This window comes from Schistocerca gregaria, chromosome 1, assembly GCF_023897955.1.
Source record: "Schistocerca gregaria isolate iqSchGreg1 chromosome 1, iqSchGreg1.2, whole genome shotgun sequence".
NCBI classification, from domain to species: Eukaryota; Metazoa; Arthropoda; class Insecta; order Orthoptera; family Acrididae; genus Schistocerca; species Schistocerca gregaria.
In genome coordinates, this window is record NC_064920.1 from 1,114,543,337 (window position 1) to 1,114,557,429 (window position 14,093).

The following is a 14,093-nucleotide window of genomic DNA, read 5'->3' on the forward strand; positions in this document are numbered from 1 at the left end:
ATCCTGCTGAATTGTAGGGTCCGCACGGATCGAATGAGGGATATACCTACGGGTCGTAACACATCTGAAATGTAACGTCCACTGTTCAAAGTGTCGTCAATGCGAACAAGAGGTGACCGAGACGTCTAACTGATGGCACATCATCATGCCGGGTGATACGCCAGTATGGCGATAACGAATACACGCTTCCAATTTGCGTTGACCGCGATGTCGCCAAACACGGGTGTGACCGTCATGATGCTGTAAACAGAACCTGGATTCATCCGAAAAAATGACGTTTTGCCATTCGTGCATCCAGGTTCGTAGTTGAGTACACCATCGCAAGCGCTCCTGCCTGTGATGCAGCGTCAAGAGTAACCGCAGCCACGGCCTCCGAGCTGATAGTCCATGCTGCTACAAACCTCGTCGAACTGTTCGTGCAGATGGTTGTTGTCTTGCAAACGTCCCCATCTGTTGACTCAGGGATCGAGACGTGGCTACACTATCCGTTACAGCCATGCGGGTAAGATGCCTGTCATTTCGAGTGTTAGTGATACGAGGCCGTTGGGATGCAGCACGGCGTTCCGTATTACCCTCATGAACCCACCGATTCCATATTCTGCTAACAGTCATTAGATCTCGACCAACGCGAGCAGCAATGTCGCGATACGATAAACCGCAATCGCGATAGGCTACAATCCGACCTTTATCAAAGTCGGAAACGTGATGGTACACATTACACGAGGCATCACAACAACGTTCCACCTGGCAACGCCGGTCAACTGCTGTTTCTGTATGAGAAATCGGTTGGAAACTTTCCTCATGTCAGCACGTTGTAGGTGTCGCCACCGGCGCCAACCTTGTGTGAAATCTCTGAAAAGCGCACGTCATCTTCGTGGTGTAGCAATTTTAATGGCCAGTGGCGTATATCGCCAGGCTCGCCCATCTATACACCGACGTGAATAGTTGTTTTGTTGCCATTTCGTCCGATGACTTTAGAAATTCCGTTATGTTGTCATGAGTGCCTATTGTCTTATTTGATCTTACGTCTTCCAATGCTCTTTCAAATTATAATTCTAGTACTGTACCCCTGTCTCTTCTACATCGACTCCTGTTTCTTCTTCTATCACGTCATCAGACAAGTCTTCCCCGTCACAGACGACTTCAGTTTACTCTTTCCGTCTATCTGCCCTCGCCTCTCCATTTGACGGGTTCACTTGTGTCCATTCTATTCGTAATTAGAACATTCAGCACCTGGAGGTGACTCTTACAGCGGCGCCTGCCCCGCTGCTGCGCCGTGCCAGTTGGCGCCGAATTATGCGCGCAATTTCGCCGGCGCTCGCTGGCGTCGCCCCACGCCAGCCGTGACAGCAGCGCTCGTACGTGTCCGCCGTCTACTTGCGCCCGCCCCGGCTACCCAGCCAGAAGCGCTCTGGAAGCCGGTCACGAATGCGCCGTAGCGGTAACCGCCCCCGCCACCCACCCACAGCCGGTGGCGAGCGTGCAGGTCTACAGGCGCCTGTGCCGCCAGCTACCTGCGGCGAGCAGCGCCGCTGCTCCGCCGAGCGAGATAAGCTGTCAGGCGTATTAAATGGCCGGCTATTTCTGAAAGGCGGCAGGTGCGGCCGCGTGCATTCCCAGCCGGCGGGACGAATGCTGTCAGCTACCGGCCTGTCTCCTTTTAACATATTTATCGCCTTTACGAACAATCCTCAGAGTTCGAACGAAATTCATCGTGCCTACTCTGAACTTTGTTCTACACCGCGATTGCGATAAACGAAAACGTATGTCTGACATTTCATAAATAATGCACTCTTTATTTCTACTATCACTTTTTTTTCACTATCTGTTTACAGTCCTTCAACATAGTCTCCGTGCTTCACTAAATCTCAACGTCTCGGAGCCTCTATTATTTCATCCAGCACACAAGTTCTGTTCATTTGCCGAATTGCTCGGGTAACGATGGCAGAAAATTCTTCCAGGGAAAGGTAACGACATATGATAATACGTTTTTTCCACTTCGCGAACGAGTCAACGTCTACCAGGCTGTAGCGAGGTTCAAAATAGCTCTGAGCACTATCGGACTTAACATCTGAGGTCATCAGTCCCCTAGAACTTAGAACTACTTAAACCTAACTAACCTAAGGACATCACACACATCCATGCCCGAGGCAGGATTCGAACTGCGACCGTAGCGGTCGCGCGGTTCCAGACTGTAGCGCCTAGAACCGCTCTGTCACAGCAGCCGGCCTGTAGGGACGATGTGACAACGCTTCCAGTCGTATTCCCACAATTTTGGAGCTACAATATTACCGATATGCGGGAGAGCACTGTTCTGGAGAATGAGTGCCCAGCCTCGACTATACTACATTGTTACTGTGACACTTGCTTTTTTTTTTTTTTAACGTGGAGAACCTAAAGGTCTCCACTCATTGGACTGCAGCCGACCGGGGTGGTCGAGCAGCTCTAGGCGCTACAGTCTGGAACCGCGCGACCGCTACGGTCACAGGTTCGAATCCTGCCTCGGGCATGGATGTGTGAAGTCCTTAGGTTAGTTAGGTTTCAGTAGTTCTAAGTTCGAGATGAAGATGAACAGATAGAGTAAGTGTATGAGGATATTGAAAGGGTAATGCAGTATGTAAAGGGGGACGAAAATCTAATAGTCATGGGAGACTGGAATGCAGTTGTAGTGGAAGGAGTAGAAGAAAAGGTTACAGGAGAATATGGGCTTGGGACAAGGAATGAAAGAGGAGAAAGACTAATTGAGTTCTGTAACAAGTTTCAGCTAGTAATAGCGAATACCCTGTTCAAGAATCACAAGAGGAGGAGGTATACCTGGAAAAGGCCGGGAGATACGGGAAGATTTCAATTAGATTGCATCATGGTCAGACAGAGATTCCGAAATCAGATACTGGATTGTAAGGCGTACCCAGGAGCAGATATATACTCAGATCACAATATAGTAGTGATGAAGAGTAGGCTGAAGTTCAAGACATTTGTTAGGAAGAATCAATACGCAAAGAAGTGGGATACGGAAGTTCTAAGGAACGACGAGATACGTTTGAAGTTCTCTAACGCTATAGACACAGCAATAAGGAATAGCGCAGTAGGCAACACAGTTGAAGAGGAATGGACGTCTCTAAAAAGGGCCATCACAGAAGTTGGGTAGGAAAACATAGGTACAAAGAAGGTAGCTGCGAAGAAACCATGGGTAACAGAAGAAATACTTCAGTTGATTGATGAAAGGAGGAAGTACAAACATGTTCCGGGAAAATCAGGAATACAGAAATACAAGTCACTGAGGAATGAAATAAATAGGAAGTGCAGGGAAGCTAAGACGAAATGGCTGCAGCAAAAATTTGAAGACATCGAAAAAGATAGGATTGTCGGAAGGACAGACTCAGCATAGAGGAAAGTCAAAACAACCTTTGGACACATTAAAAGCAACGGTGGTAACATTAAGAGTGCAGCGGGGATTCCACTGTTAAATGCAGAGGAGAGAGCAGATAGGTGGAAAGAATACATCGAAAGTCTCTATGAGGGTGAAGATTTGTCTGATGTGATAGAAGAAGAAACAGGAGTCGATTTAGAAGAGATAGGGGATCCGGTATTAGAATCGGAATTTAAAAGAGCTTTGGAGGAGTTACGGTTAAATAAGGCAGAAGGGATAGATAACATTCCACCAGAATTTCTAAAATCGGAAGTGGCAACAAAACGACTATTCACGTTATTGTGTAGAATATATGAGTCTGGCTACATACTATCTGACTTTCGGAAAAGCATCACCTACACAATTCCGAAGACGGCAAGAGCTGACAAGTGCGAGAATTATCGCAACAATCAGCTTAACAGCTCATGCATCGAAGCTGCTTACAAGAATAATATACAGAAGAATGGAAAAGAAAATTGAGAATGCGCTATGTGACGATCAGTTTGGCTTTAGGAAAAGTAAAGGCACGAGAGAGGCAATTCTGACGTTACGGCTAATAATGGAAGCAAGGCTAAAGAAAAATCAAGTCATGTTCATAGGATTTGTCGACCTGGAAAAAGCGTTCGACAATATAAAATGATGCAAGCTGTTCGAGATTCTGAAAAAAGTAGGGGTAAGCTATAGGGAGAGACGGGTTATATACAATATGTACAACAACCAAGAGGGAATAATAAGAGTGGACGATCAAGAACGAAGTGGTCGTATTAAGAAGGGTGTAAGACAAGGCTGTAGCCTTTCGCCCCTACTCTTCAATCTGTACATCGAGGTAGCAATGATGGAAATAAAAGAAAGGTTCAGGAGTGGAATTAAACTACAAGGTGAAAGGATATCAATGATACGATTCGCTGATGACATTGCTATCCTGAGTGAAAGTGAAGAAGAATTAAATGATCTACTGAACGGAATGAACAGTCTAATGAGTACACAGTATGGTATGAGAGTAAATCGGAGAAGGACGAAGGTAATGAGAAGTAGTAGAAATGAGAACAGCGAGAAACTTAACATCAGGATTGATGGTCACGAAATCAACGAAGTTAAGGAATTCTGCTACCTAGGCAGTAAAATAACCAATGACGGATGGAGCAAGGAGGACATCAAAAGCAGACTAGCTATGGCAAAAAAGGCATTTCTAGCCAAGAGAAGTCTACTAATATCAAATACCGGCCTTAATTTGAGGAAGAAATTTCTGAGGATGTACGTCTGGAGTACAGCGTTGTATGGTAGTGAAACATGGACTGTGGGAAAACCGGAGCAGAAGAGAATCGAAGCATTTGAGATGTAGTGCTATAGACGAATGTTGAAAATTAGTTGGACTGATAAGGTAAGGAATGAGGAGGTTCTACGCAGAATCGGAGAGGAAAGGAACATGTGGAAAACACTGATAAGGAGAAGGGACAGAATGATAGGACATCTACTAAGACGTGAGGGAATGACTTCAATGGTACTAGAGGGAGCTGTAGAGGGCAAAAACTGTAGAGGAAGACAGATTGTAATACGTCAAGCAAATAATTGAGGACGTAGGTTGCAAGTGCTACTCTGAGATGAAGAGGTTAGCACAGGAAAGGAATTCGTGGCGGGCCGCATCAAACCAGTCAGTAGACTAATGACCAAAAAAAAAAAAGAAAAAGTTCTAGAGGACTGATGACCCCAGAAGTTAAGTCCCATAGTGCTCAGAGCCATTCATTGGACGGTGATTACGAAGTCTCTAATCCACGTTTCATGAATAGCAACAATTCGACAGAAGAATTCTTGATCTTCACGGTCGAATCGTTGTTTGAGTAAGGTTGCAGTGAAACCGTGTGGGACACGTCTCGCACAAATTTTTCTCTTCTCCAAATCATTTGTCGGAATACAAAATATTGATGCTGGGGTAATTCCGGTGGCTTGAGAGAGTTCCTCACAAATCGCATTGTGATCCTCTTCAAGAGCATCTGCCACAAGTTTCACACTTCCGTTCTTCTGCTGACGTCTTTGTCCTTCTCGGTCTTGGACTATCGTCTATACTCATACGACCACCACGAAAACGATTAACCCAACGTGAAATTTTGCTATGGTCCACTGTAAAGCCACCAAAAAATTTAGGTAACGCACTGTGGATTTCTGTCAGGTTTTTGCCCTGTAAAGTTTCGATCTTAATGTTCGACCCTGGTCTTCAAAATCATAGTAGCTGAGACAACTGCAGGGGCCATTTCTACTTCTCGCTAATGTTTACAGTACATGTGCTTCTTCCTCAAGCTCCCAATTACATCTGAAATAATTTTCTTTGTTGTATGAAACATTCCACAGTAACAGCAACCTGCTCAGTATTTATGATATGTCCCTCGTACAAACATGCACAATAGAGCATATTTTATTTTGCATCCCATACTGCATCGAGTTGTTACTATTCCACTGTCGTGTCGTATGATTTGGGCTTTCCGTCGGATAGACCGTTCGCCAGGTGCAAGTCTTTTGATTTGATTCCACTTCGGTGACTTGCGTGTCGGTGGGTATGAAACGATGATGATTAGAGCAACAAAACACCCAGTCCCTGAGCGCAAAAAAATCATCTCCAGCCCAGCCGAGATTCGAATTCGTGCCCTTAGGATTGACATTCTGTCGCACAGACAACTCTAAGCTACCGAGGGCAGACACTAGTCCAATAGAAAGCCATGAGGAAGATGAAGAAACCGAATTTTGAGAACTAATATGGAGGAATTGGAATAATGAAATAATCGCAGGACTAGAGGGAAAACTCAGAAGATGGAAGGAATGCGTCAGTGTCCCTTTCAAAGGTGATGGAGGTGGCCCTCCTCCACCGGAAGCAACAATCCATAAATTCAGTCCTGCAACAACCAAGAGTGAACTGGAACATGCCGTTAAACAGCAGAAGAGTGGTAAAGCCATCGGTACGGATGGAGTTTACACTGAAGTTACTAAAATTTCATCTGAACAGGAGTAGATCGGTCTCAGCATCCTAACATCATTATTTGTTCAATGTTATCGATGAACCAGGAAACATATCATATGACTGGCTGGGATCAAATTTTATACCACTGCCGAAGAAGACTGATTTTTCAGAGTTATGACTATCGTGTGAAACACTCTGCATGTTATCTAAATGAGAGTGTGGCAGTTGCTTTTCGTGTATCAACGCAAGCCCGAATGCACCTTAATCGCACTGTTTACACTGACCAACACCACGAAACTCACATACATTGCAGATTTCGACCGATCCCTATATCCTTTTAAGGTTCCTGAAGAGAAAACCATTTGGCTCTGAAATTGATAGTTTTTTAACAATAAATCTAGCTGTGTGGAAAAAGGAAAAATGGAATAAGTAATGCTTGGATCTTTGGTAATCCATTAAGTGGGACAGCAGCCAGAAACTTAGTGCTTGAATAATGATGATAAAACAGTGGCTGTGTTTGAGTATGGGTGCTGGACCTGTTATTACCACGGAAGGTACGGAATCCAGTTAATTTTGACCTGCTGCATACAATTCTGTTCAATACATATGTGGATCGTTAGTTACTTTCGGGGCCTGAAGATGACACCATGTGGTGTCGAAACTGGTAGCATGTTTTAAAATGAATAAACGACGTTAGATTCAAATACAGCAGCTGGTTTAGTCATCATTATTCAAGTACTAAAAAATACCTACTTTTCATTCCTGAAAACTAGTCTGGGGGTATTTCGATTGAATTATCAACAACGCAAAACACTGCTGCCAAGAGATGTAGCAACATTTCTTCTTCAGAGGTATGGTGTTGAACAAGTATAATTAAAAATATTTTTTTCATGCAACAGCTTGTAATATTTGTTAAAGGTGGAAATGTGTACCAATCGAAACGCCTGAAAAGCGTTGCCTTGAACAGATGCATAGAGACCCAATTACTACTCGCTGAAGTAATACAAGAAAGGGGAAGAAGGACTAAAAGGTGGTTGCTCGAAGAAGGCTGCCCTTCTTGTGCTACAGAAAAGGTAAGGTACGTGAGTTCGTGGTTTATTACCTCTCGTTCCGCAGGGTGTTACACGCGAGGTTAAGTTTTTCTCCTCCCATTACAACGAACGTAAATCGCGCGCATTTACAGCAGCTCCTTATTTGCTCTCTTCTCAGCCATTTCGCCCCAACGTAAAGTGAGCTACAGCGTTAGAAAAGAGGATAGTCTCCTACACAGGTAGCGGATAAAGTGTGGTCAAGCCTTGGGTAGAACAGAATTGCGTATACAGTGGAGCCTGGTTTATCCAGCCCTCATTAATCCGGATCTCCGGTTCGTTTTTTGTTTCGTTTGTTTAGAACAATAATTGTACAGCATCTGACACTCCGGAAGTAAAAGCGCAACAGTCGACCACGACAACGAAGACTGGAAAACGCTGAACCTGCCACAAACAAATATTTAGGAAAATGGGAAAAAACCTTATGGAAGCTGTATTACAAACAATTTGCATTTAATGAAATATAAAATCTGATAATTGACATCACTGTTGAGATTTCACAGCCAAGGGCCTCGCCTCAGTGCTAACACCGTTTCCCGTCATAGCACAGAAGTTACGCGCTGTTGGGCTTGGCTAGCACTTGGATCACTCTGCGGGTCTGCCGACTGCGGCTGCTACGCGTGATGCCCTCAGCCCTTGTGAGGCTAATTGAGGAGCTACTTGACTGAGAAGTAGCGGCACCCGTCACGAAAACTGACCCCATGCCTCTCCGTATCTGCATCCGGTAACGCCTAAAATCTAAGGATGACACGGCGGCCGGTCGGAACCGTTGGGCCTTCAGCGCCTGTTCCGGAGGTTTTTTCTTTATTGGTGTCTTTCTTTGACATTTCACTCGGAACACATTTAAAAAAAGGAATGTATAAATTCGTAGTTCGAACAGGCATTGAAAGGCCCAACAGTACCGACCGGCCGCCGTGTCATCCTCAGCACACAGGCTAAGAAGGGGCATGTGGTCAGCATACCGCTCTCCCGGCCGTATGTCAGTTTACAACACCCGGCCACCGTGGCCGAGCGGCTCTACGAGCTTCAGTCTGGAACCGCGCGACCGCTACGGTTCGAATCCTGCCTCGGGCATGGATGTGTGTGGTGTCCTTAGGTTAGTTAGGTTTAAGTATTTCTAAGTTCTAGGGGACTGATGACCTCAGATGTTAAGTCGCGTTTTTTTACGAGACCTTCTCAATCAAGTAGCTCCTCAGTTTGCCTCACAACGGCTGAGTGCATCCCGTTTGCAAACAGCGCTCGTCAGACCGGATGGTCACCCATCCAATTGCTAGCCCAGCCCGACAGCGCTTAACTTCGGTGATCTGACGGGAACCGGTGTTACCACTGCGGCAATGCCGTTGGCCAAAAAGGAATGTATGATGTTGAACGTATTCTCCCATAAAGCTTAACATTTCAATAAGGCTCAATGTGCCATGCTACTTAGCCAAGGAAATGCTGAATGTCCAATCAAGTTCTTACAAAAAAAATGGTTCAAATGGCTCTGAGCACTAAGCGACTTAACTTCTGAAGTCATCAGTCGCCTAGAACTTAAAACTAATTAAACCTAACTAACCTAAGGACATCACACACATCCATGCCCGAGGCAGGATTCGAACCTGAGACCGTAGCGGTCGCTCGGCTCCAGACTGTAGCGCCTGGAACCGCACGGCCACTCAGACCGGCCAAGTTCTTGCACACTGACAAAACTCAACACAAAGGTTCATTAAATGTTCTGTATTTCACTTCAAGAAAAGTAATCCTTGCAAGTAGGTCTTTTCACTTAGTTTGCTTGACAGTGGAAATTGGGGCACATTTCCTAACGACAGCGTATCATTGAAGTTCGGTCCTATTTTGAACACAGAGAACTCAGTCCACTCTACTTAAACAAAAAGAGTTTTCATTAGAAGCTTACCTTTCTTGTCTGAAGTTAACCATATTACGGAAGAATTCTTTGTCATTGGTTTGCTGGTGTTCAGATATGTATAAGGCAGTCAGATCCAAGAAATCATCTTTACCCATGTGGATCACCAAAAAAGGATTTCTTACTGTAGCAGTAGCCAACACATTTTCAACTTCTTCAAGCCTCATGAATTTAATATTCTCTTGCCTTTTCTCTGTAATACAAAGTCTCGATCGGAAGAAATGTAACTATGACCAGACACTAAAACCTCGTTTTTCACAGTTTCAGAGATATTTTCTAAAACAAGCAAAATTAAAGTCATCAACAACATACAATCTACGTTCTATACGATACATTTATCGCACCACAAAATCAGTTTGTGTGTGAATCCAGAAGCCGTAGTCTTTAATACACAAATTGCCACTTCTTTACCTCCACGACCAGCTAAGCCCTCGTCTCACATGCACATGAATGATTCTGCCTGAATCAGCATGTATACCCAAGTCATAATTCGAAAGCCGTCGTGAGTAAAACATGGTGTCGCGTGTCAGCGTACGCGTAAACATAACTTGTTGCAAATCTATTTACACCGTGCATGTCTCACTCAAGGGCATCTGTAAATATGTAAAGTAGATTTTTATCAAGTGGTGAACTTTCTCGGCATTTTCGTGACTAGTTTGCGGTGCAGACTTGGCTTATTCAACAGAATTAATTTTAGCCTGCATATTCAGCTTATCACATAGTTCACAGGTGTCATTTATTGGTCTGCCGAAAGAAACATTGCTGAAGAATTTCTTGAAGATGGTTGAATAATATTTGTAAGTCACTCAAGAAGCCACCTAGTGAAATGAAGCATGCATATGGCATATATTTAAGTCCGATCTGAAATATACTTTACTTGACTTTCTTCCGCCGCAATGGCTTTCTGCTCTGGAAGCCTTTACGTGTGCTTTGCTTCATCGTTGAACTTTTTTTATGTGCATGAGAACTTGGAATGTGTCCTCTGTAGTCCACGTACGTTGTTCCCCTTTTTTAAGTTTTCCTTGAACAAATTCCAAAAAAATATGAGAACATTTTGCCACATACTTCCACGCGTCCCACTGAACCATTACTTACTGTGTAATGCATGCTGGCTTAACTTCTACTCTCACAAGCTTCATCATACGTACCGTGACGCCTCCTGGCCACATGAGGTACTTGGATGCACCTCTTTAAGTATGTCGCCTGTCTCTCTTCCCAAAGATTGCACAAATAAAAGCTGCCTGTGTTCATGTGACAAAGATTTGCAAGAGTATCTGTATTTTTACAGCACCCGAAAACAGTTCTATATAATAGCAATGGGAATCGTATTAAGCAAACTAAAACAGTAAAATTCCTTATAGATATTTCATTATGTAATCCAAAACACATCGTGATACCTGTGGCTCAAACTTACATCACGTGTTGGTGGCTGCTTGGGAGCAATAGCTGTCCCTTGGTACATTGAATGTGGGCTTCCATGAATTCTTACTTCTGAATTTCTTTTTAAGTCAGCAACCTTTCTGTTACTTTATAGCAATAAAAAGTACCGAAACAAATACACATTATTAAAAGTACTACAACGATACAACCTTTCTGTTACTTTATATCAATAAACAGTACCGAAACAAATACAAATCATTAAAAGTACTACAACGACAGGAACTCACACCTGTCACAAGCTACAACAACCACTGCCTTTATACGCTTAGCACATTCAGTGTTCACCGTGCCAACGCCGATGGAACATCCATTTTCCCACATCTGTAGGATGTCTTCTGAACTAAAAGGAAGCATTTGTGATACTTTCAAGCTTTTCCATATTATTCGCCTCGGCACATACGATTTCCATGAAAAATCAAACTAGCACAATTTTGGTACTTTCAGTGTTTCCCATTTCCACTCTTCGGTTATTAAATTTAAATTCAGCGAACCGCCATACACGGGTCCTTGCACGTTGTCAATTAAAAATAAATGTTGAGTTATACAGTACTGTACTACCCCCTTTGTTGAAAGAATAGAAAGATACCAAAGAGAAAGGAGGTGATATTGTCCATGGGCAATAATATTCACTGCATGGGATAGACAATGAAGAATTATTGAAAGACATTGCTGCTGAATTTGGCGTTGGAACTTCAACTGTGTCAAAACGGAAGAATAGTCGATGAACAGTATTTTGCAATTCCAATGGCGCCGTTTGGTCATTGAACAAAGAAACTGTTGGCAACGTCCACACGTCTGGGGTTCTTTGAAACATTTACAAATACTCCAGACTGTTCAGACGTAGGGATTAATAACGTTCATGATTGGTTGTGAAACGGAAACCACTCTGATTACGGGTTTTCGTTTGTTCGTTTGCAGACAATGACGGAAGCTATGGTAAACAAACGACGAAGTTGGCGCTCAATCTAGAGGCATTGTGATAAACAGAAGGGCAAGAACGCACATTGTTGAAAAATCTTCGGCCTAACTAATAGTGGTAAAACGCATGCTTTATGGTGCTGCACATAAACACGTAATAATCTGGCTTAAAAGATACTCATTATTTCCGTGTATAAACTCAGTATCTGCTCAAAACTTACATGAAAATAATGTATAACTCATGTATTTGCGTGAAAATAAGATATATGTTCATGTCATTTAACCAGTGCCATTCTATGTTTTTCGGAATTTCCAGATCATCCGGATTTTCGAGAACTGAATGACTTTCAGTCCCGAGTAGTCCGGGTGAAATAGGTTCCACTTTACTGTGTTTTATATTTCTTGAATGTTAGACGGGTCTGACATGCCATTTGTCGATTTGATTAGTACAATTTTGATTAAACGCTTTACACCATTAGGCTGACCAATCAGCCGAGCTGTACCATTCAGCGTTGCGATACGAGCGCTGTATCTGCAACATGACAGCCGTCTAAAATCCAACAGCTTGATTACTGTACCACAAACGTCAGAGTAACAGTCATTATTTGCCTCTCGTGGGGACTGCGGTCCATTACCGTTTTCAAGTGCAGCCACATTTTTACTAATGGCTGGAAAGCGTTACTTCCCGTAATTATTTTCGTTTACAATTGTCCGACACACTCTAAAGCAGGCAAGGAATCGATTTTGCTATTCCCCTGACGAAACTCGACTGCATAGCTTAAATTCTGCTATTATCTCTGATAGACTTGAAGGTGTGTTGGCACAGCCGGTAAGAGCACGCAAAAAGCAAAGATTCTGGGTTCGAGTCCTGGTCCGATACACAGTTTAATCTGTCATGAAGTTTCCGCAAGGTGACAGATCCATTTTGACAGCGAACATCTGATACTACCGATGGTTCTCTGTAGCTGTCTCTACAGGGTGGACAAAATAAAATTGGCTGAGAAAATGTTTTCAGCACCTTAAGATAGGCAACCCATTTGTCCTAGGCATCGATGATTTAAGTCGAGTTGTCTGTCTTAAGGTCCATGAAATACCTGAGCGTTCAATGCGTAATGCGACACTATATCCTGAAAGCAGGTTTTTTATTCAGGATTCAAATACACGATATTACTGCCCACTCTTTTGGCTACAAAATCCTACTTCTGATCATAATCTCCGTTCAATGCGAACAGTTTACGCCACCCTACTGGGAGAGCCTGTATGTCCGCATGGTAACACTGTACTGCATCAGTAACCCCCGTTTTAAATCGAGATACAACTTTGAGAAGGCTGAGCAATACTCTCCAATATACACGATGAGAAAATTCTGAGCTTTGCTCCAGATCCTGAATACGACAATTTTGTTGATTTTGTCCAAGCTTCCTCAAGGGCATCAATTCCAAGGGGGTGCAAAACCGACTATATCAAGGACATTAAACCTGAAACAGCTACTCTCATTGAAGAGTATTACGTGAAATATGAAGAGGCTTCCTTCAGCGACGAAATATCAAATCTCACGCAAAACATACGTCCCTCAACATATGTAGCTAAGAAGGATGAGTGCATTCAGTTCAGATTATGACGTGAGTAACAGCAATCAGAAGGCCTGGAGACTATTACGCCGTCTCAGTAATAACATGCACGCGAGCACGCATCCTAGGATAAGGGCAGACCACAGTGCCCATCAACTGCTAGAGAAGGAAATACCAACCCAATGTAGGAAGACAAATAAGTTACACGGGAACATGACCAAGAGAGTAACATCAAGTCTCTACCGTTTACCGAAGCTGAACTACAATTAGAAGTAAGTGCAAGTATATGTATGATGCGATAAAAGAAATTATACAGATAGTGAAAGGAGACGAAAATTTTATAGTCATGGGGGACTTGAATTTGATAGTAGGAAAATCAAGAGAAGGAAAAGTAGTAGGTGAATATAGAATGGGGGTAAGGAATGAAAGAGGATACTGCCTGGTAGAATTTTGCACAGAGCGTAACTTAATCATAGCTAACACTTGGTTTAAGAATCATGAAAGAAGGTTGTATACGGGGAAGAGGCATGGAGACACTAGAAGGTTTCACATAGATTATACAATGGCAAGACAGAGGTTTAGGAACCAGGTTTTAAATTGTAAGACGCTCCTTAATTGCCTCAGCGACTTCCGGCGAACACCAAGAGACGGACTTTCGCCGGGGGCACCCTGAAGAACGAGTGATCGCGTTTTCCGCCACAGAAACGATGTTGTAGTTACCTACTCAACGACCACTTCGATGTTACCGTGTGGGGGAGATTCAACGGTGACAGCATGGTGAAAGCTTCCCAGTCCGCCTTGTTTAAAGCCCATC

At 43.5% G+C, this 14,093-nt stretch overlaps 1 long non-coding RNA gene and 1 pseudogene across 1 annotated transcript in view; both read right to left on the reverse strand.

The window, feature by feature from the left end:
- LOC126283441 (uncharacterized) overlaps nt 1-14,093 on the reverse strand; it is an 877,632-nt gene that overhangs the window by 837,939 nt on the left and 25,600 nt on the right. The window lies entirely within an intron of this gene.
- LOC126287936 (5S ribosomal RNA) lies at nt 8,675-8,792 on the reverse strand (annotated as a pseudogene).